Source organism: Mauremys reevesii, linkage group 2 (genome assembly GCF_016161935.1).
Source record: "Mauremys reevesii isolate NIE-2019 linkage group 2, ASM1616193v1, whole genome shotgun sequence".
NCBI lineage: Eukaryota > Metazoa > Chordata > Testudines > Geoemydidae > Mauremys > Mauremys reevesii.
In genome coordinates, this window is record NC_052624.1 from 230979308 (window position 1) to 231002874 (window position 23567).

The 23567-nt window shown below is 39.2% G+C and overlaps 1 protein-coding gene across 5 annotated transcripts in view; it reads right to left on the bottom strand.

Annotated features, from left to right (window-relative positions):
• The window catches only part of EYA1 (EYA transcriptional coactivator and phosphatase 1), a 240108-nt gene that overhangs the window by 177900 nt on the left and 38641 nt on the right, over positions 1-23567 (bottom strand). The window contains exon 1 of one of the 5 annotated variants that reach the window (XM_039526541.1): positions 4157-4175. The exons of the other annotated variants lie outside the window; for them this stretch is intronic. The gene's annotated coding sequence lies outside the window, so the exon portion shown is untranslated. Of the gene's footprint in view, positions 1-4156; positions 4176-23567 lie in introns of those variants that run through there. 5 annotated transcript variants of the gene reach the window in all.

Consider the following 23567-nt stretch of genomic DNA (forward strand, 5'->3'; position numbering starts at 1 on the left):
GCCACTCTACTGCCTAAACACTGCCATTTACTACAAACAGAAGAATAATTTGTTTAGCTATATAATCAGCAGAGAGGCAGCACACAATAAAAGAAGGCATTCTGGTTTTAAAATGAATAAAAATTGATTGCGTCCCTATAAAAACTAAATTGGCAGAGTGTTAATTGCATTTCACATAAACATCTGTAGCAGTCGGTGACTCGTTACTGTGCTGTAATGCAATACAGGACACTTAGGAATAAATGCATCCTCCAGATGAGTTCACAGAGATTTTCTAAAAGCGCCTGATGAGATTGTAAAAATCTGATTAGTCAGAACTGCTAATGACACTTAAAACAAAGGGAAATCTTTAAATAAAATTATTTTGCTCTCCTTCTCTCTTGATAAATTATATGCAAATTAGCACTGATTGAAAAATGTTTGCCTTGAAGGTAAATTCATACTAATGAAGAAAAGGTCATCAGCCTTCAACAAGAATATCTGCTGATTAAATCTGTAGGTATTTTTAAATTGTTAGTTTATTCTCCTCTAGTGGTTTACTGGAGTGAGCAAATTTATACACTATTTTTATTATTAATTTCTGTCCTGGTAGCACACACAACGCACTTGCACTGCTCTCTCACACACAGAAATCAGCCCAGTGCCTGCCCCAAAGAGCTTACAGACAAAAGCCCAATCCTCCAAAGTTGTAAGCACATGCTTAAATTCATATCCATTGTGAGCAGTTCCATTGACTTAAACCAGGGGTCGGCAACCTTTCAGAAGTGGTACACCGAGTCTTCATTTATTCACTTTAATTTAAGGTTCTGCATGCCGGTAATACATTTTAACGTTTTTTAGAAGGTCTCTCTCTATAAGTCTATATATTATATAACTAAACTACTGTTGTATGTAAAGTAAACAAGGTTTTCAAAATGTTTAAGAAGCTTCATTTAAAATTAAATTAAAATGCTGATCTTACGCCACCAGCCTGCTCAGCCCACTGCCTGCCTGGGGGTTCCATTCACCTAGGCCGGCAACGGGCTGAGCGGGGCCAGCGGCTGGGACCCGAGTTGGCAAGGGGCTGGCAGCCAGAACCCCAGACTGGCGGCAGGCTGAGCAGGGCTGGGGGCCAGGACCCCAGGCTGGTGGCAGGCTGAGCGGGCCCGGGACCCCAGACCAGCTGTGGGCTGAGCAGCTCAGCCCACTGCCGGTCTGGGGTTCCATCCGCAGGCTCCTACCAGCCAGGGTCCCGGCTGCCGGCCCCACTCAGCCTGCTGCCGGTCTGGGGTCCCTGCCTGGCCCACATAGAGTGGGTACCTACCTTCTCTCTGGTTCTGGCCCATTCTCTTCCTCTCTCTCTCTGCACTAGCTGAGGGCGGGAGTGCACTGAGCACAGGGCTGGGGGTGAAGGAGCAGGGCTGGGGGTGAAGGAGCAGAGTCTGGCCAGGAGCTAAAATGAGGGAGGGGCTCAGAGTTGGGGCAGGAGGTTTAGGTGTGGAGCACTTACCTGAGCAGCTCCCATTTGGTGCGAGGGGTGCAGGTGGGAATGTGGGAGGGGGGTGCCGACCCCTAACTTAAACCATATTACTTTCAGAGCACAAGGTTAAACACACAGGTAAGTCTTTGCCGGTTCAGAGCCTAAAACAACAACGTTCAAAGAATAGGAAAGAAGAATACAATCAAAATACATACATATATATATATATAAATGAAAATTTAGTTAGCTTACAGTTATGGTCAACTGAATTTCCAACCAAAACAACTCTCAAAAAATAGAGGAAAAGTTGATTATGTACTGCTCATTAGTCAACTTTATTTAACGGTAACAGTACCAAACATTCCACTCCTTTAAATTCCAAGCGGTATGACTTGAGGAGGGAGGGCAAATTTCTTCTCTCTTGCTTAGCTCTCAAGATAGTATATGTTGAGTACATATTTCAAGCTCCGGCAAATTATAAATTGTGCAAGAAGCATAATAAAACAATTTTAATTAAAGATGCAAACAGATAGCATCTGCAAGATTCCCCCTACTCATAACCACATAAAATTGGGTTCTGAGATCCATATAATTAATTTTTAATCATTTTAAAATAAAATAAATGTATAAATTAAACTGAAACCAACCCATAACATTGTTCACTTTAAAATTCACACCATTCAAATACTTGTTACAATAGTGCTTCAAAACTGTCATTATCCAAAGCTGCTCATCGTTTTAAGGAACTGATTTTCCTCACTGACAATGATTCCAGTGAACTTGCTCACAATTTTCAATGAAGGAAAGACAATCAGGCCACAAGTACCTAGATATAACTTGAAACATATGAAATTACCCTGGTTGATTTATCACCAGATAAGAGTTTGTTTATACCATTACTACTGTTAACCTCTTAGATTGTAAGCTCTATGGAGAAGGGACCGTGCCTTTGTGATTTTACAACTCCTAGTACAATGGGGTCCCCATTCCTGATCAATGAAAAATACTATTTAATGTAACTAGTAAGTAAAAATCATAACTGTCACAGTTCAAGGCAACAGCACCCATATTCCCCTCCGTGGTCCTTTGAGGACACTGTGACAGAGTGCTAGCAGCAGCACCCTGATCACTGATGATGTTGCAGCACAAAAAAGCTGCACGCTGAGAAGGAAGCAGTTAATCACTTTCTATTGCGGGATCATGAGCACTTGAGTTGTAATTACCAAAATATTGATACAACTGGCAGTAATTGGGAGGATATAAGTAGGAGGAACAGGAAGGGGAGGGCTCAGAGGGAAGACGATGTAAATGAGACACACTGTGTGGAAAGCTCCTGTTGCAATATGCCTGTGTCTTGTTCTGTTTGCCAAAGAACTGTGGAATAAACGGTATGCGTGGTTAAGGGAAAACAGCCTGGGCATGCTTATGACAATGATGGAATTGGGTTTATGAAGTGACGGAATGAGCTAATTCAATGTGGCACACCACATAGCGGAGGGAGTGCCCTGTGACAGACACCAAATCTAGGCTCCTGGCTTCACAGCTATCACCTCTCTTGTGGAGGGACATGGGTCTCTCTTCTTTCTGAGCAGGGATTTCTCCAGGCTGTATAGTTCCCTGCCTAAACTGTGATATTCCAAGCAAGCCAGATAGCTTAAACAGGCTAGCATCTGCGCTTTGCTTTCTTTTTGAAGTCTATGAACATAATTGCCAACAATTGTAAGTTACCACACAGCTCTTTCTAAGCAAGCACATTTATTCTTATGATAAAAACATTACAGAGAAAACACAGCAAAAACAATAAAAGAACCTACACACATGCTAAAAGGTTTGCCAGAGATCACCCCCAACTCCAACAAGGGTTCTGGTCAGTGTCAATCCTTCTAACCTTCCACACAGATTAGCTGGTCTCCCCACTCTACCTCCTGGTTGGACAGAAGGTTCTGTCCATTTGCTGGACCAGACAGAAGCCCTGTGTTAGTGTAAACTTGGGCTATTTATCCAAGAGTAATTTCTTTGTCTGTTGGTCTCTGGAGAATCCAGTTTGAATTAGTATATGTGAATGTCTTCAGGTGGTGCCATCCTTCTCTGAAGGTAGTACAACCTGAATGAATTTTCCTCATCACCCCACATTGTTCTTAGTTCTGGAGGAGGTGTGATCGCCTTCCCCTGTGGAATTACATACAATCCCTGGCCCACAATCGTACATAAACTTAATACAGTAAAATCTCCCAAAGATACTGCAGGAAATTACCATTTCTGTCACAACTGCATCCAGTTTAAGCAAAAACATTTTACTTGTGTCAAAAAAGCAGGAAGTGGGACCTGTGAAGTAGGTGTAGTTCTTGGAAGATGTACAGTATAAGGGAGTCCTAAATTAAGTAAAATTATTTCACTTTCCTCCATTATGAGTAGCTCTTACAAGGAATTCTTCATTTGGAATGTCCTTTATTACATAGTGGATGTTCCAATTTACAATGGATTGTTATATGCCTTATAAAAGTGCATTATGAATTTGGTCTGATATTTGTTCAGTGTAATATCTTTCAATAAATAAGAAAAAAAGGAACTATGGAACCGGTGGACACTTTTTGTTAATTCTAATAAAGGTGTCAAAGTAAGTGCATAACTTTAAGCATGTAGTATCATTGAAATCAGTGGGACCGCTCATATACTTGAAGCTATGCATGTGCTTACCTTGCTGAATCAGGTCCATAAGGCCAATTTTTTGACCATCTTACATCAGCAGTCCTCCTGAAGATCAAAGCTTGTTATTTCATGGGGAATTCCTCATGCCGTTTTCCCCAAACATTCAGCCGAGTGTGAAGTTTGCAGCTCTGTAGAACGAAGGTGCAGTTCCACACCCAGAACTCAGTCAACCTCATAAAATTACACAAAAAAGACAGAAACTTCCAGGCAGAGGAGTTGTGGGCCTTTTGCTCCCACCTGCTCCTGACTCCACTGCATCCTTGCTGCCAGAGCCTTCACTTTTTGCAACTGCCCGAGACCTCCATAAAGGTTTCTTACCCCACCAGAAGCTTTTTTCACTAGGTTTCCAGCTGATTGTAGATAAAATGGTACTAGCAGACGAGATAAATTGTTGAAGCTCTCAAATGTAATAAAACACTGCTACTGATTATCTCATGATGTTTTTGTCTACATTCCTCTTTTGTAAATTATCATTTGGGGATCATGCTAGAAGATCCAGAGATGTCTGTTTTCACAGGTTTGTGCCAATTAATGATAATGAATGCTGCCGTACAATAATTCTCTACTGAACATCTTGGCGGAAATCATTCTGTCCCTAGGATCAATGAGTGGAGGATCCCTTCCATGTGAATAGAGAGCCCCTGGTCAGCCATTTCCAAGGCCCCATCCACATGGTGAATACTTTGGATATCCATACATAAGTAAATTGTATCCTCTGCATCTCTACCCCCTAACATCTAGCACCAAATCTCTTCAAAAGTTAATGCAGTTTGAGGTATTTGTAAACTCTGGGTTTGATGACTAAATCAAAACATTGTCAACATATGAAAATATTCAGTTGGCCACATTTTAACCTTGATTCCTTTCTTTATAATGACATAAAATGCAAAGCTAATGGAGCTACAGCAGCTGCCTAAAGTGAGGTCAACAGACGACAGCTTTGCTGAGTACTGGGGTTTTTTTGGTAAAAGAAACAGGAGGGGGAAAAAAGATTGGTTCCTAATGCACTACCTTGTTATGCATTTACTTTGACCTAGTATATAAAGGTGTTCCAAAGTTCATCCCTTTAAGAACTGAAAATAAGTAGTGCCATTCTAAAGAATCAAAAGCCTTTTCCAGGTCTACCAAGAATAGATTACTCCCGTTCTTTCAAATTGGATTGTACATAAAACATGTGAAATAATCTTGTGAGATTATCTGATGTAGAATATTGTATGACTCCTGATTGGTTTCAGTGCATTATAAAATTAAATTACCTGTCCCAGCTTATTTAGCTAGTAATTTAGATAATATTTTAACATCTGAATTCAGAAGTACTATTGGCTGTAAAGGTCACCCTCCAAAGAACTTTTATTAGGCTTAGTAAGGACTGTAATATTACCTTTATTTGAGTTAGCTCATCTATTTTGGATGAAAGAATGACTGAAGTTTGCAGAACCTTTGCTCAAAATTATGATGTAGGTGTGCTTATTAAGAAACAATTTGGCTTGATGTTTACCCACACTGGAATTGATTTCTAATGATATGCACAACATCTTCTTTACTAATAGGCTTATCAGGCATGATTTTTCATTTAATTTATACAAAGAGCATTTTCATAAGAAACATGTAACTATTTCTTTGTTAAATACCATTTCAGATAAACACAGGTTTAAACTGAAAGGTGCAGTTAATAGTTTCTCAGCTGTACATAACTGAATCATCTTTTTCTATGGCAGGAATAATTCTGACATATCTTTTCCAAGTAACCATGCCAGCAATTTCTCATTTTGTCAAATCATTCATAGCCTCTGTTTAGATTTAAATGACAAGTGTTCAGTGGCTGAAGAATCTGTTATAGAGAGTTTATTTGTTCAGACTGTGTTAGTTCAGCTGCAGTTTCTCCTGAATGATTTAATACATATTGCTGTTATAACTCAGATTGTGTCTTCTAGTGCGTGTTAATTTTTTCAGTCATTTCCTTTTTAAAAACAGGTGCTCTAGAATATAGCATGTGCCTTAATTGTGATTTTTGAAAGCTTCCCATTTAATATCTAATGCAGTTGCATTTTGGGGGTTATTTTAGAAAAGGTCAGCAATTTCAGAAAGTAAGAAGAGCTGGAAACCATCATGGGTTAGTAAAGATGTAATACTTTACTAGTGCCTGGTAAATCAGGATATTTTGTTGTTGGGCCAATATGGTAACTAATCAGGGAAGCCCTGGATAGGTATTTTGTTTCACAAACCTGAAATAAGAAATGTTTAGGGAGAAAGAGAAAAACTATATGAGAATGTGAGTTACATGCCAAGGACAAAATGTCTTGCAAAAGGGTTCTTGTTTACAAATTTCAACTAGTCCAAGTCATTAGCTATCTTATACCAGCTTTGAAGTCCACTTGCCTAGTGAACATGGCCATTAATGACTGATCCACTATCATATCTAATGGATATACAAAATCTCTTCCTCAAAGTGTATAGTTATGAAGAAATGGAGCTAAATGCTAGTTATTTTAAAGTACACCTCTACCCCGATAGAATGCGACCCGATATAACATGAATTCAGATATAACGCGGTAAAGCAGCGGGGAGCCCTGGGCCCTTTAAAGCACCACCTGAGCCCCGCTGCTTTACCACATTATATCCGAATTCGTGTGGAGCCCCAGGCCCTTTAAATCCCCGCCCAAGCCCCGCTGCCAGAGCTCCGGCAGTGATTTAAAGGGACCAGGGCTCCCTGCAGCAGCTGGAGCACCAGGCCCTTTAAATCACAGCGGGGAAAGCCAGTCCCGAACCCGATATAACGCGGTCTCACCCTTAAGGCGGTAAGATTTTTTGGCTCCCAAGGACCGCGTTATATCGGGGTAGAGGTGTTATTGGGGTGAGGGGGATGCAATTCATGTTCAGAGACTGGAAGTATTTGTTTCCCCTAATAAACATCCTATAACTATTTTATTATGTTTGGGTCTAAGAGCACCTGGGAGGCCTTCCATAGCAAAGATTTACCAATTAAAGTCACTGTCTCCTGATATTAAGATTTCGGTAGCTAAAAATACTGGTTTCACCCATAACTGCTTTAATGTTTGTATTTGTGTAGTAGGCAGGCAAGTTTCTTGTATAAAAAGCATTTGAACTTAGCCATCAAAACTAAAAGAATTTGTATTTCTAAAATTAGAAGACTTGATTACTTCAACTTCCTCTGGTCTTCAAGACAACCAATTTGTCCCCTCAGTTGCATTTGAAACACTGCCGCTAAAATAATCTTCCTAGCCCATTGCTCTAACCACACTAACTCTGAATCTCTCTGACTTCCTTTCCTTCATCTCATCAAATGCAATTTTTCTTTCCTCACCTTTAGGGACCTTCACAATTTAGCCATTCCCTTCTTATCTGATCAGACAATATCATATCTTACAATATTGCTGGTGCTCTCTACTCTCCAATGGTATCAGTAGTAATTGTTCATTTGTCTGATTTTCATAGAAGCACCCATGCACTTTCTCCCATGCTGACCCTTCTGCAAAGAATGCCATTCTCAAACTCATCCATAAAACCACTACTCCTGTCCTCCTTCAGGTCCCTCCTTAAGTCTTTTGCATTGATGCTTATGACAAATTGTCAACTGACAATATTTAGGCAGGTACAGCCAGAATCAATTATCTCTTAATTTACTTATGTCATTAAGAAACACCAACATCTGTTTCTACAAACTATGCACATGCTTAGTCTATCACTGTTATCCCTTTTCTGCCTCCTTCAGTCCCGAAGCATCCTTAAACACATTAGGGAAACTTTTCATTCATAGATCTCAAGAATTCTTTACAAAAGAGAGCAAAAGTATCATTATGTCCATTTTACAGATGAGGAAACTGATACACAGAAATAAACTGACTTACCCAAGGTCACACAGCAAGTCACTGGCAGAGCTGAGTATAAAACCCAGCTTTCAAGACTCCAAGTCCAATGCCCTATCCTCTGGGCCAAGCTGCTTCCCCTACATATAGAGAATGTGGCTTGACAGATTTCTTTTAAGTCAGGAGTAGGCAACCTGTGGCACATGAGCTGATTTTCAGTGGCACTCACACTGCCTGGGTCTTGGCCACCGGTCCGGTGGGCTCTGCATATTAATTTAATTTTAAATGAAGGTTCTTAAACATTTTAAAGACCTTATTTACTTTACATACAACAATAGTTTAGTTATATATTATAGACTTATAGAAAGAGACCTTCTAAAAACGTTACAATGTATTACTGGCACACGAAACCTTAAATCAGAGTGAATAAATGAAGACTTGGCACACCACTTCTGAAAGGTTGCCGACCACTGTGTTAGCTTCAGTGTCTATTTTAGAAAAAACTCATAGAATTCTTTTGCAAAGACCCCTACATCTCCTCTAGTTTCCTAGATCCATAATATTTAATTGCCATAATTCACAAGGACAAAGATAAGCGGTCTAGAACCACCTTTTATATAGGGTATCCTGCTGAAAAGATTTCACTATTCTCTGATTTCATCACTGAAGTTCAGAAATAGAACTTTATAGCAGTAAACAAAAAAACTGAGAGAAAAACAACATATTTAGTGATACTCATCCCAGCATGTTTAGGATTCAGTGTTAGTGAGAAGGACGTGGGACTAATCTGTAATAACTTATGAATATTATATGTTCTGTCTGTTTGACTTTTGTAAGGGAGGTACTGTAGGAATAAAAGCAGTTTATTTAAGCAGGGGTTGGCTGTACCTGTGCAGGAAAGAGGACAATAGCTTCAGATAACCTACACATGAGGGAAAATACTAGACCCATTAGTTTTGATGTCCTACCTCTGACCCCCTGTCCAGTTCAATGGACCTGTTTGTCAAAGAGCAGTCCCAGTTTGTAGACACAGGAGAACCAAAAAACCCTAGGAACCTGAGACAAAGAGCTTCTGAGTGATTAAAGTGACCTTCTTGAAGGAGAGGAAAAGTGGTTTTTGAGAGCTCCTGATGAGAAGTGGTTCTCACAGGCATACACCACAGGTCAGGTCAGTGGTATAGAGTAAAGAGGGACCAGCCTAGGATTTCCACCAATCAGGGCGCAGCTGCAGCGCCCCAAGCAGGGCGCCCCCAGAGCAGCGGCAGAGCTGCGCTGGGCGGGCATGACTGGCAGAGGGTCCGGTCCCGCTGGCCCTCGGTCCCCCCCCGCTGCCCGGCTGGCCCTGCGCGCTGCGAGGTGGGAGCTCAGCGGAGCAGCGGAGCCAGCGGGGGCGCAGCGCTCGTCATGCCTGGCAGGTCCGTCGCGTCCCCCGTCCGTGACCCCCCTCCCGCCAGCGCATGGCAGGCAGGTGCCTCCGCGCCAGCCTGCCGCCCTAGATTTGCGCCCCTAGGCACCGCCAGCTTTTGCTGGGTGCTAGAGCCGCCCCTGCCACCAATGGATACCAAGCCTCTAGGAGAGAGAGAGACATGCATATAGGCCTTTTGTTGTGTTGAAATCTTTTTTTTTCCACATATGTTACACTTTGTTCCTACTGTTAAGACTAAACAGCACTTTTGTATGAGGAAGCTGTCTGGTCACCAGTATTAACCATTGGTTGCAAGCTGACTTGCCGGTGCTAAATCCAGTTGGACCTGCTTGAGAAATCACTGTTGGTACATCAGGTGCTGGAGCCCCAGGACCTATTTTAAAAAGCATGAGAATTGCAGGATTCCCTCCCAGCGAAGGTAAGGGCATGAGTCTGAACACCAGAGAAGGTGCACTCAGAGACAGGGTGCAGCTGACTCTGCAGCTGTGACGGTTAGAAAAACTGAATTCTTCACATGTAAGGTTAAGAACTTTTTTGATGGCAAACTTAATTGCAACAGTAGAATTTCAAGAAATTCTAGTGAAAGTGTAACTAGATTCAGGAAACTGAGTTCTAAAAAAGCTCAACCACTCCTAACAACCTTCTGTGAAATTACTCCAAATCACTTTGTGCAAGTTACTTTTCTGTATTAGATTCCTTGTTTGTTACTGAAAGACTGGTGGTAGAGCCTCTGAAAAGTATGTGTGTGGATTTATTAATAATCTGTATCTGGCTCTACTTTCTAACATAAGTAAAATTGATTACACTTCACACCAGAGAGCTTTGTGGGCCTGACTATCCATTGCCTTGTCCATGTGTAGGCATTTACACCTGTGCAAAGTAGATATAAAACATGACCATTTTGGTCTGGTAGTATTTTATACCCACTTTCCACTCACTCTGCACTGATGTAAATGTTTACACAAGTGCAGAGCACTTACAGAATTTTCTCAGTAATTTTTTAAAAAGTGAAATACCTAGAAAAGTTAAGTGACTTTCCTCCCCCCGCCCACACACACACACACACACAACATTGAGGCACTTTGAATTTGAACCACACTTTCCTCACTGAGTCATGACCTGGTAACGTTGCTCTTTAGGGTTTTGAAAGAATACAACCCAAACAAATAAAACAAGAAAGGGGCTGAGTGAAAGATTGAGTACAAATATTTCTATATTCTGACTAGGATAAGTAAATGTAGTCCATTATAGAAAATTTCTTTAAATTATGGAAGCCTGATGTCACATGCATGTGTACAGGATGCATGTGTACAGGATGCACCCACATTTATTAGTGAGGTGCCTCACTAGTGGTTTCCAAATAAATGTAACCCATAAAATACATCATTTATATATTTTATGAACATGTATGGTGTTTACAGACAGAGATAAGAGTCATCAGCGCAAGGAGCTTACAACCTGCATGCATATCACCATGGTATTTACACTTGAACTTGTGAATGCGTTTGTTAAAAATCAGAGCAACGCTGTCTTACAGAAGAACTCCTCTTCCACCTTTCGAATAATTCACTGAGTCTGATTAATGCATGTTGAGAAATTCACTGTTGTTTAGATGAAAGGTTGTCTCAAAGTTTAAAAATATAAAGATCATACAGGCCTAAAAACCAATCTTTAAAAACTTCTGATTTGGCACTGCTGAATGGAGCTTTTAGGACTGGCACTACTCTAAATGATGTTGGAAAATTCTCATGCCAAAGGATTATGGAGAGATTAACCCTTAAATCTAAATCCCCTCCCCACATTTAAAAAAAAATAGAAGCTACCACAGTGGTACCTCAGTGTATAACATCTTGAGCCCTTGGTTCCAGTGAAAGCATGGCCTTAACTGACGAAACTTTGGCAGTCCCAGTTCAGTCCCTAGAGAACTCAGTTCACACTATAAAACTAGGATTTCGTAATTTAATACAACTGAAATTCTGTATTGCAGAGACACCCCGACAGTTCAGTTAGCATGGAGTCTGATTCACCTCCAGCTCCAGTGGATATAAGGATGAAGGTCACTGGGGCAGTATGAGCAGACTCATAACAGTTTGCTTGCATGAAAACTGACTGGATATGTGAGGAACTCCAATGTTAAAACTAGTCTTTGGTAATCATTCTTGAAATCTAAGTGGCTATTGCAAAATAAATTGCAGTATTCTGGGTTTTCAGTTATGAATCCTGATTGGCTGAAAAAAGGCAAAGGAAGTCATAATCTTTTTGTATGCAAGTCACTGCCTTCAACAATAGGTTCCTCATGTTTCAGCCACAAACATTTATTCTTCATCTGAGTTTGCCTTAGAATATGCATGTACAAGTGTGAACCAACAATTAGTAGTCAGGTGCCTTACCATCTGTATCCAAAAGCATTTACACAATTAATTAGTTATATAGTGGTCCCCAAAGTGACATCAGTGGAAAAATCTCAGAAAGCAATGACAATTTCCAAATTCAAGAAGCAAAGGGGAAAAAAAAGCATTGTGGTCTGTTGAATTTGTTTTGTATTTTCATATAATGGGAACAACAGTCACAGCACTGGAGATTAGTTGCATTAAATAATTTTTGAGGTTATCAAATCTTTCAGCTTTGTTTCAGCTTTTAAAATTGCCACAAAAGCTGTTTACTGCTTTGCCATAAACAATATCAGTTAAACAAATTGATATAAAATTACTGGCCATGTGCTTGGAAAAGCTTCTAAAGTATAAACTTCTCCCAAGAGCCATGCAATTCTGTAAAGAGGCCACCATTATTCCCTAGAAATCAAGACCGCTGATTATATAATAAGCATTAATGGAAATGAATGTTCATTCAAAATTTAATAACTACTTTGTTTTCTTCTGTAAAAGGAACATTTCCATAATATTCCTTTATTCTGTCTGAAGCTTAGCTTTATATCCACAAACTATACTAGCAGTTATTGCCTAATTTGTTCTTTCACTTGAACCAAGGCATTCATCCAGCTTTAAATACTGTCCATTTCTAGCCAAATGTCTGTTCATTTATTACAATTTTTTAAGTCTTTGAATAAAAGCAACTACAGTAAAACCTGCCAAGAGCAACCACTCATGGGAGTTAGCAAAAGTGGTCGTTTGTAAGGGGTGGTCTCTTTTCAAAAATTAATTAACTTGCAAACTGGATACCATCAGATTGGGCCCGAATAAAGACTGGGAGTGGTTGGGTCATTACAAAACCTAATTAATTTCCCCAGTACTAATTTCTCCCTACTGTTACTCACACCTTCTTGTCAACTGTCTGTAATGGGCCACTCTCTTACCACTTCAAAAGTTATTTTTCTTCCCTTGGTATCCTGCTGTTAGTTGATTTATCTCATTATACTGACCTCACACTTGGTAAAGCAACCCCCTCCTTTCATGTATTTATACCTGCTCCTGTATTTTTCACTCCATGCATCTGATGAAGTGGGTTCTAGCCCACAAAAGCTTATGCCCAAATAAATTTGTTAGTCTCTAAGGTGCCACAAGGACTCCTCATTGGTTTTGCTGATACAGACTAACACAGCTACCACTCTGAAACCTGTCTTCAAAAGGGTATTGCCATCTTTACTTCTATGCTGGTGGCATTGCTGCCTTCAGAGCTTGGTGCCCAACCAGACAATGCCACTCTCTGCTCTGCCTTCAGAGCTGGGTAGCTGGAGAGTGGTGGCCACTGGCCGGGTGCCCAAAACTGAAGGGGTAAGAAAATGTCATCAGTGATGACAGGTATTCATTCGTCACAGTTAAATTATAGGGGAAAAGGTTCTGTGGCCTCTGCAAATAGTCACTCATGACAGGTGGTGTCTCTTCAGGGGTGGTCACTAAGGCAGGTTTTACTATATCCATAATTGTTCCAAAAAGTTCTAAAAAAACAACAAATAGCCAGATCCAAACCATTTAGAATTAGATGGGTACAGAAGAGGAAGAAGGCCCAAGTAGTCTTCCCATGACTTTGTGTACCTCTATAATCATGACTGCACTACAGGTTTGGGGAAGTACTAGCTAGCTGGTAACACAGTTGTAGAAATGTGCTCTCCCAGCATCCAGGAGGCAATATACTTTACCAAAATCATCCTTCCTCCAAGAATCTCTGATTGGCTGATGCACCTTCTGCCCCTCACTAATGCAGCTCAACCTCGTAAGAGGCATAACTATAACTTGTACCCCCTCATCCCCCCCTTCCTCTCCATTTTCACCTGCACTGGGGACCTCTGAATCAATTCTGATTCTGGTTTCTACAATGGTTCTGATTTTTCACTTCATAAAGCTATTCAATTACTTTACTGTCAAATTAAATGTATCAATGCTAGTATATCTGTATTTGTGCTAATACACAGCAGATTTTGACTCCTTATTAAAAGTGTAACTTGCAGGTGTTTCGTTCTCCCTCTCCTCGCATGGCAATGCAAGGGGCCTGATCCTGCAAACATTACCAGATGTAGCACTTACTTCAGTGCAGCCACTTATAATAGCTAGCAAGACACCCAGATAGGAAACATTTCCAGTATCAAGTTGTAAACAAGCATTAAAAGTTTAAGCGTAAAAAAAAAAAGAGTACATTTGAACTTTGGGAATTATCATAATTCAAAAGCTGAATGAGTAATAATTACAAAGTACCTTTGTTTCTCTCAATACAATAACAGAGTAGCAGTAACTGAAAACAAATACTGCTATTTTCTGTTTTTGTCATCAAGTCCCTCATCCACATACAGTCCTGGCCAATTCAAACTAAAACACACTTACTTTCCATAAAACTGAAGGAGATAAAGATTAGAGTCTGAACAACTCATTTAAACTGTAAGGCTTACAAATTCTTGTGCCTCCAAGAGCAAGTTAAAAAATCACATGAGGTCCTCTTTCTTTTTTGTAAAGATGTTGAGCTTAACATCCTGGTTCTACACAAGAGTACATTCCCTAATGGATGCAGCATCAGGTTTATAGCTAAGAAAGTTATCCAAGTCTGATTTGCCTGCAGTGCCAACAGAACAGGTATAATTTAGATTTCAGTTAAGACTCCAAAGATCTAAAAGCTATTTGACATTACAAATCTGTTTTAAAATAATAAGTTCCGTATCAAAGAAATTCAGAACATTAATGTCACACTAGGCAACAACAAGGCATCAGTTGTTAACAAAATTAAAAACAAATTGATAGCACATGTCCTGCTGTTAACCTTCCTTTATCTGTAAACGGATTAAATAGCTTAGTGACAAGTATATACAATTTTTCTTGTGGAGCAAAACTTCAAACTCTAATATACGTTTTGGAAAAAAGAAAAAAAAGAGGCTTCTTAGCACTATTAATAGGGCTATCAAACAATTTAAAAAATTGCAATTAATCACAAGATTAAAAAAAGTCATGATTAATCACAATTTTAATCGCACTGTTAAACAATAATAGAATACCAATTTTAATTTATTATAAGTATTTTTTGATGTTTTCTAATTTTCAAATACATTGATTTCAATTGCAACACAGAATACAAAGTGGGCAGTGCTCACTTTATATTATTTTTACTACAGATATTTGCACTGTAAAAAAAATCATATTTTTCAATTCACCTCATACAAGTCCACTCAGTCCTACTTTTTGTTCAGCCAATCACTATGAAAAACAAATGTGTTTCCATTTACAGGAGATTAATGCTGCCCGCTTCTTATTTACAATGTCATCTGAAAGTAAGGACAAGTGTTTGCATGGCACTGCTGTAGCCGGCATTGCAAGGTATTTACGTGCCAGATATGCTAAACATTCATATGCCCCTTCATGCTTCGACCTGTAGGCTCTAAAGTTTTACATAGTTTTGAGTGCAGCTATGTTAAAAAAATGCTAAATTTGTAACTTACACTTTCACATTAAAGAGATTGCACTACAGTACTTGTACAAGATGAACTGAAAAATACTATTTCTTTTATTTATCTTTTTACAGTGCAAATATTTGAAATAAAAAATATAAAGAGATCACTGTACACTTTGTATTGCGTGTTGCAACTAAATCCATATATTTGAAAAATGTAGAAAAACATCCAAAAATATTTATAATAAATTTAAATTGGCATTCTATTATTAACAGTGCCATTAAAACTGAGAATAATCACGACTATTTTTTAAAACTAGTTCATTTGTTGTGTGTTAATTGCATGCATTAACCATGATTAATTGACAGCCCTAATTATTACCTTTCTAGAATTTGGTTGGAAAATGATCTAAGCCTTTTGCTGTCGGTGCAGAATTTTGTACTGGTCCAAATTTGTGAAAAATCCATGAAGTAAATGAGAAGAACCCAAATCGCATTTGTAACTGGCGTAAAGAGTAGTTTCTGAAATGACATCCTGCCTTCAGATGACACTAAACCTTGAGGTCTCTGATGATACAGGAGTATGAGGAAGTCTCTGAAATAAGAGAGCTATAAGAGAACAGAACTAATTGGCACTAACAAAGGGCTGGTGTCGACTACCGGAAAGATCGATGCTGCTGCAATCAATGCAGCAGGTCTAGTGAAGACCCGCTAAATTGATGGCAGAGAGCTCTCCGGTCGACCCTGGTACTCCAGCTCTCCGAGAAGAGTAACGGTTGGCGACTAGAGAGCATCTTCCATCAACTCAGCACCGTGAAGACACCAGGGTAAGTCGACCTAAGCTATGTTGACTCCAGCTACATTATTCACATTGCTAGTGTAGCGTAACTTAGGTTGACTCACCCTCATGGTGAAGACAAGCCCAAAGAGACCCCAGGAGCAACGTATGTCAAAAGTCAGTGCAGAGATGTAACTATTGCTCATCAGGGAGCCCAATGTTCTCATCAACGAGGGAACATCACATCCCTCCCTGACAATGCCCCTCACCGACATCCTAGAATCGGGCTATTTACATTGCTGCTGTTGCTCGCAGCTCTACCACACTCCTGTTTATACGGTTGGATGGATTTAGGTCATCACTGCTGTTACACCACTTGTGCTGAAGCCAACAGTAGGAGTGAAGAAGGAGCCATACTATTTATGAGAGGAGTCTTCAGGAGAAACTCTTAATAACTCTGCAATTTCTGTGCATCCTCAGTTAGAATCAATCCAGCCATCAGGAGAAAGAAGAGATGTTGATACCTCTGCCTTGCGCGGAGCAGAAAACAACAGCCCTAAGCTCCACTCCTTTCATAGTGAAATGCTGAGGAGCTATATACACCTCATGCGATGTTTCAATCAATTCCTATCAGAAGAATATGACCAATCTATTCAGGTTTTTGCAGATACTGAGTTGAAATGGGAGACTCCTTGGCTAAAGGTATTGTGCTGACAGTTACCTCCTGAAGTTCTCACCACACTTTTTCAAAGCGTTACAGACTGCATGTGCTTTCTTCAGCCACTTGCGCTATGGGCTAGACTCCCTTGTTTTTCATTTTAGCGTATTGTTACACTGGGGGTTGGAGAAATGTCCTTGAAGCCAGTGGGTGTAACATATCCTTAATGGAATTAGATAGCTGCAATAATAGGAGCCATCACATGAAACACAGGCCCCATGCAAGGCTGATCTGGAATTGGTGTAATGAGGGTGGAGGAGTTTCACTGTGGGACAAATTCAAACACAAGGAGGCTGTGGAGAGGTACAGTGGGTGGGAGGAGAAGCAGCAGAAAACCAAAGAGAAAACTAAAACAAGCACTGGCAGCATGGCCTTAAGAAAAGCCTAGAGAGCACTTCTGGGGTAAAGTGCTGGCTTAAAGAGGCTTGGAAAAGAAACTATCTTCTGCTGTTTGAACTGGATTGTATCAAAGAAATACCTGACTCCTTCACCAGTTTCTCCTCCTCATGGGAAAAAAACCCACAAGACCCCAAATACTGGCTAACTCCTTGAGTCAAAAGGGGTAACAGTATACATCTCTTCACAATGCTTTTTCTCTGGGGGAAGTCAACTTCAGGCCTGTCATTCTGCAGTGATAGCTATTGAGTCACAGAAAGAAATCACCAACACTGTACATTCCAGACTGTTCAAGCTGTTGATGTGAGCACTAATTATGGTAAAATTAAAGCTCTGCAAGGCCTCACAGGAAAGGGTGGAGCTTGAAAATAAGACATTTCTATGACTGTCACTTTGCCTGCCCAACACCTCACTCAATCTATCAACTTGCACCAATGGAACCAAGTGACAGAAATGAATTTGACAGTACGAAATTTTCCCTGTATGGAAGTACTGCAGTAATTTGCTCTGCAACTGGAATTCACTGTGACTGAATGACAACTGGTCTCAAGAGTGCATTACTTATTTTAGTAAGGTAGACATTGCTAATATTGGCCTGACCCCATGAACACTTGTTTGTTTGAAATACCGTTAAAGTACATTTTTATGTTTCTTCTTCGTTTAAGTATTATTGAACATTACTATACACTGAAAGAAATAACATTCAATATAAACATCAATATACTACATACACAATGGTACATATTTTTATTTTACACCTCTGATGTAAGGAAGCTATTAATTTTCTAAATGCATTGCAGAACTTCTCCACAATGCCTGACACAGCATTTTGCCAGGGCAATAAAAGGAAGCTTGACAGCTGCACATTTTCTAGAAATATGGCGAAGCCTTGCACTACCCTCTAGGGAAAGTTCCCCCTTTCTATAATCAATTTTACAATGGCTTGTTTCTGATCATTTGGTCCTAGAACCCTCCTGCATCCATTCTCACTACAATTCACTATGTAAATATATACAAAGACTGTGCATATTTAAAAACAAAATCAATCTTGCGAGTATTCTCTCTATTGCTTATTTAGGAATACTTATTTTCCTGAAACAACTCATTCTTTCAAGGGCTACCTATTTTACTCAAATCACCTTAAGTAACAGTAAAACTCAGGATAAAGCTGTGAACTAAAACTCCTCCTAACAACAAATATTAACTGAAGGAGAACAGTGCAATGAAAGTGGCTGGCCTCTCCTCTGAGAGCGAGACGCACTGGTGCCTTGTGCTGTCTGGTGATAGGAACTAAATATATTAGCTGCATTCTCCATGACATTCCAATTTGAACTTAACATGCCAGTGGTTACACTACAAGTGAATAAACAGCTGTCAGGAGGCAGGCAGTTAAGATTTGAAATGCATAATAATTGAGGAAGCACACCTAAAAATAAATTACTATTACAATTATTCTTTGACAGCTGTCATTTTAAAAGATTTATACTAAGTAAATTTGCATGTATTTAAAAGACAACAAGGCAAATAATTCTTATTTTTCAGAGTTTAAGTGTGTGCTAAAATTATGTCTCTTAGCCATCTGTTCATGGAAGCATCACTTGCACACAGTAGGAATAGCAGATTTCTTAAAGATAAGATCATTAACTCTGTCCTACTTTTAGAAGTTGCTAAAAAAATACAGTACAATTCTAAAATCTGCTATCACTCATTCTAGCATTTGCTATTACTCATCTCTCGGTGTTACCTTGTCTTAACATATGATATACATTTTAAAAAATCATTTATATACGACACATAAAAGAGTGCATAGTATAGTAATAAGTATATAGTATCTCGGAAACTCAAATTTATTGCTATGCTACACAAAAATAACTTCCATAGATAAAATAGTTCAAATTCATTACAAAAAAAACTGTATACAAACTATATTGCTCATATCTATTCAGTTTGAAATCTGCAGTCCAAAGTAGTATTTCCTTCTTCTCAGTAACGTGGAATATTTTGAATTAAAAATTCTTTCCTTGCAAGCAACACATGGGGGAGGTGGAGGAGTTGAAGGGTGTGGAGAGAGAGATTTGAAAGTTTGGGTCCAAATTCTGGCCTTAGAATCATAGAATACCAGGGTTGGAAGGGACCTCAAGAGGTCATCTAGTCCAGCCCCCTGCTCAAAGCAGGACCCATCCCCAGACAGATTTTTACCCCAGTTCCCTAAAAGCCCCCTCAAGGATTGAACTCACAACCCTGGGTTTAGCAGGCCAATGCTCAAAATCACTGAGCTATCCCTCCCCTTAGATGCACGCATGTTACTCCCATTTAACAGGAGTGGAACATACAACATTCAAGGCCAAATTTGTGATAATGTTATGAACTTTAGTGTTTTGGCTATTGAGGAACTTTGCCATACTTTTGAGGGTCTTTTCTTAGATGGATAATCTATAATCAAGGTTAAGGTACAGGTGTAACATGACACCTTTAGATCAAGAATGTTGGTTAATTGAACACAAAAATCCATTACCCTGGTTACAATAGATGTACGACTGTTTGTTTTTAAACAAACAAAACCCTGAAAACTCCTTGGTGAATGTTTTATAAAAATACTATACAGAGATATTTATGTATGCCGAGACAAGTTAGATAATCTCCAATTCATATAAAACCCAACACCGGCACACCTCATTGTAAGCCCATTTGTGTGATTCTAATTGTGCTTGTTTAGCATGCCTCTATGAACCTCTATAGCTATGCTAACACCATTGTCGTATAACTTAATCACAGCCAGGTTTATTTTTGTTGGCAGACCTATGCAAGTAACTGCAGAACAGTTAATAGCACTTAATTCACTCAGATCATACTTTTATACCTACAAATGAGTTGTAAAATAGGAAGAAATGTTTGAAAAATAAAATATAGCAATTTGTGATCTCTACTATGAGTGACTTTGAAGTTTAATATTAAAACTCCAAACACATCAAAATAAAGACGTTAAGCTCTGTTTTCTTCTACAACACACACACACACACACACACACGAGTAATTCTGAACGAATGGCCAACAGAGAAAGGCTAGGCACCTTCATGTGAATTATATCTCAAGAGCTGGTATGCTTCATATGATGGGACTCTGTACAACTGACATTATATAAGCACACGGGCTGAAGTAAAAAATGTTAAACATAATCCATAATGCCCATCTGTTTATCAAGAAATGCCAACTTGTCCTATTCTGGCCAGGGAGGAATCCTGCTATTCAAAATGAAATACCAAATTTGATATCTGCAATGAATACAGGAAGTAGAACGCAAAAGAAACACTGCAACCCCCTGCAATTTCTGATCACGTCTGGTCCAGAGATTAATTAAACAGCAAAGATTATCTTTAATTAGTGGACTACTACTCATATTTTTAAATTGCAGCTGTTGCACGATACCTTATGATTTACAATGTATTATTGCACTGTTAGCTTTCTGTGCCATAAGATTCCAAATGAGCAAGTTATAAATAATGGCCTCCAGTTCAAGAGTGGCCCATTCTGGCAATTCTCTTTTATACATAAAAGTTCAAAATACATGTCAAGCTTTACTCTGTGCAACAAACTGGAGGCTTAACACAAAAGGCAATATGAATAGTAAAGCCTTGACTAAAAAAAAAAAAAAAACACCATAAGAACAGCCATACAGGGTCAGACCAAAGGTCCATCTAACCCAGTATCCTGTCTTCCGACAGTGGCCAACGCCAGGTGCCCCAGAGGGAATGAACAGAACAGGTAATCATCAAGTGATCCATCCCCTGTCACCTATTCCCAGGTTCTGGCAAACAGAGGCTAGGGACACCATCCCTGCCCATCCTGGCTAATAGCCATTGATGGACTTATCCATCATAAATCCATGAATTTATCTAGTTCTTTTTGAACCCTGTTATAAAAGACCTGGTAGATTCAAAAGATCCATATTTAGCATATTGTAACACCTCATAAAGCTTTATAAGGGTACCAGACTTACCGGCACAAGGATAAAAACCTTAGAACCAGTATTTAACAAACTAAAGACAGTTAACCTTGAAGTAGTTACCAAAGAACTATACATTAGGAAACTACAACAGAAAAAAATAATATGACAAGAATGCCTAACAGTTAACCCCATTCCAAGTAGGAGAGAAAAGTTAGCTGGCAATCTACAAAGTTCACAGCACCATCTGTACCAAGCTCATGTGTCATAATCACGCTTGGGTCCAACATAAGAAACAGTAGACATCTCAATAAAACCAAGGAGGACACCAGCTTTGTTTCTTGAGAACATCCACAGTACTCTGTGTGGTTGGAAGAAACATGTTCCTAACAATCACTGGCAATGAGAAATGGCAGGAGTAGCATACCCAGGCACCAGATGGCAGATCCACCTCCATGGCTTAACAGGCTACTGCAGGAGAAATTGTTTGGAAAATATGTATTGGCCCTTTGACCAGAAAGCCACTGCAGTTCAAAGATAACATCAACATCTGCCAGTAATGACTAAATTGTAATTAAATCTTTGGAAATTGGGAAAATTCCAGGGGACTGAAAGAAAGCCAATATTGTGACAATATTTTAAAATATTTAAAAATATTTAAAAAGAGAACATAGGAGGACACAAGTAATCATACATCCATCAATCTGAGTTGACCCCCGACAAAATAATGGGTATGGTCCCAACTCAATCAGGAAAGGATAGAACTAATATTTTATCAGTCGTTGACCAATCTGGTTGATAAAAGTAACTTGGCTGACATATTAACACTTGGAAATGAGAAAAGGAGAGAATCCTGCCAAGACAAAAGTAGTAGCAAGTGGATGGAGTTGAAATCCTGCCTGGGAAGAGGCGGTGGGGACTCCTGCCTTGGGATGGGGATAAGAAGGAAAAGGAGAAGCCCTCTCTCTCTTGCTCCGAAACCTTACCTGCCTCTCTTGCTGCTGCAGTTGTGTTCCCCAGAATCTCCTCACATGCTCCTCCTCATTGCACCTTAACCTTGGGTTACCCAGCTAATTTACCCACTGAGCCTTTTCACTTACATCCCATCCACTCACCTACTGCCTAACTCAATCTTATGAACGCTATAAGCCATAGTTAACAACTAAACAAGCTCAACAGGCTGCACGTTCTGAGTGGAAGTGGCTCTCTTAAATAAGGTTAGATATCACCGGCTACTGATTTTTAGCAACAAGACTAAAGTTCAGTCACGAGTTAGCCTTTGTCCAGTGCTCAATTCCATTAAAGGGAGAAGAAAAATGGTGGTACTTTTAGAATCCGTATTTTCAATATTCAGCTTGAACCTTAAAAGTTTAGTTTGTATTTATTATTGTTAAAAGAATGTTCTTACCAAAAAAAAAAGCAAAATTAAGCATGCTGGGTCATGTCAGAAACTTGCAAGAGAGGTAGACTTCTAAGTATGGTGCTTTCCTTCCTCTCATGTCTTGTTTGTCAAGTCTTGTCGTCATGTCTATTTCATATCTACACATTACCTATCAAAATGGGGCCCTTACCCTTGACTGGAGCTTCTAGTCACAAAGGAGAAAATTTTCAGAGATGCTAAGTCATTTAGGAACTTTTGAAAAATTTACCCAATATTATGTAAATAGATAATGAAATGTTTTAAAACATTGTGCTTTCTTTGTTCAGAGTTCATGGACTCCAAAACAATCAGTTGTCAACATCACTGCACACAAACCATAATAATCTTTGCCTACTTATAGAAGAACAAAAGGATCACTTCAAAACAGTGCTACACAGATTCCAGAAATTGAGACACACTTGTAAAATTAGTTTAGAGTTCAGATTATTTTGTTGCTACTGGTTTTCACCATATTGTAGCACACAAAATGGTGAAACACTTTCTGGTGACTATCTTCTTCAGAACTCAATGCTCTAGTACTGATACATTGTTAAAAAAATCACACACAAAAAAGAGTAATGACACCACCTTATAAGCAATAGAAATACAGTCAAAGACAAAGTCCAACCTATGAATGAAGGCAGAAATGAGTAGTTTAAGTCTGTCAGTACATTCTTGATTTAATCAGATGAACCTACCAATGAAAATCATCAGGTAGGAGTGGATTGTTTTCATGAGGTATGTAACACAAAAAGTGCAAGTTCAAATAATTAAAATTTCACCAATTGGTGGAATCCTATTGCATCACAAGGTACTCTATGCCAAAGCAATTATAGTAGCACTTGTAATGAGGGTTGTGAATTTCACTGTTATGAGAGTTCTTAATAATTCAAAATTTAATGAGATGTTGCCTTTTTTAAGTGTTTTAGTCAGGATTGCAGATGTCAACAATGTCAGCTACACAAAGGTTATATTCTTGGTTACTTTGGGGAATGTTCTGGAAGAAATCAGGTTGTTCTTAGTTCAAAAGGAACAGCACTACATAAACTTGCAATGGTTGAA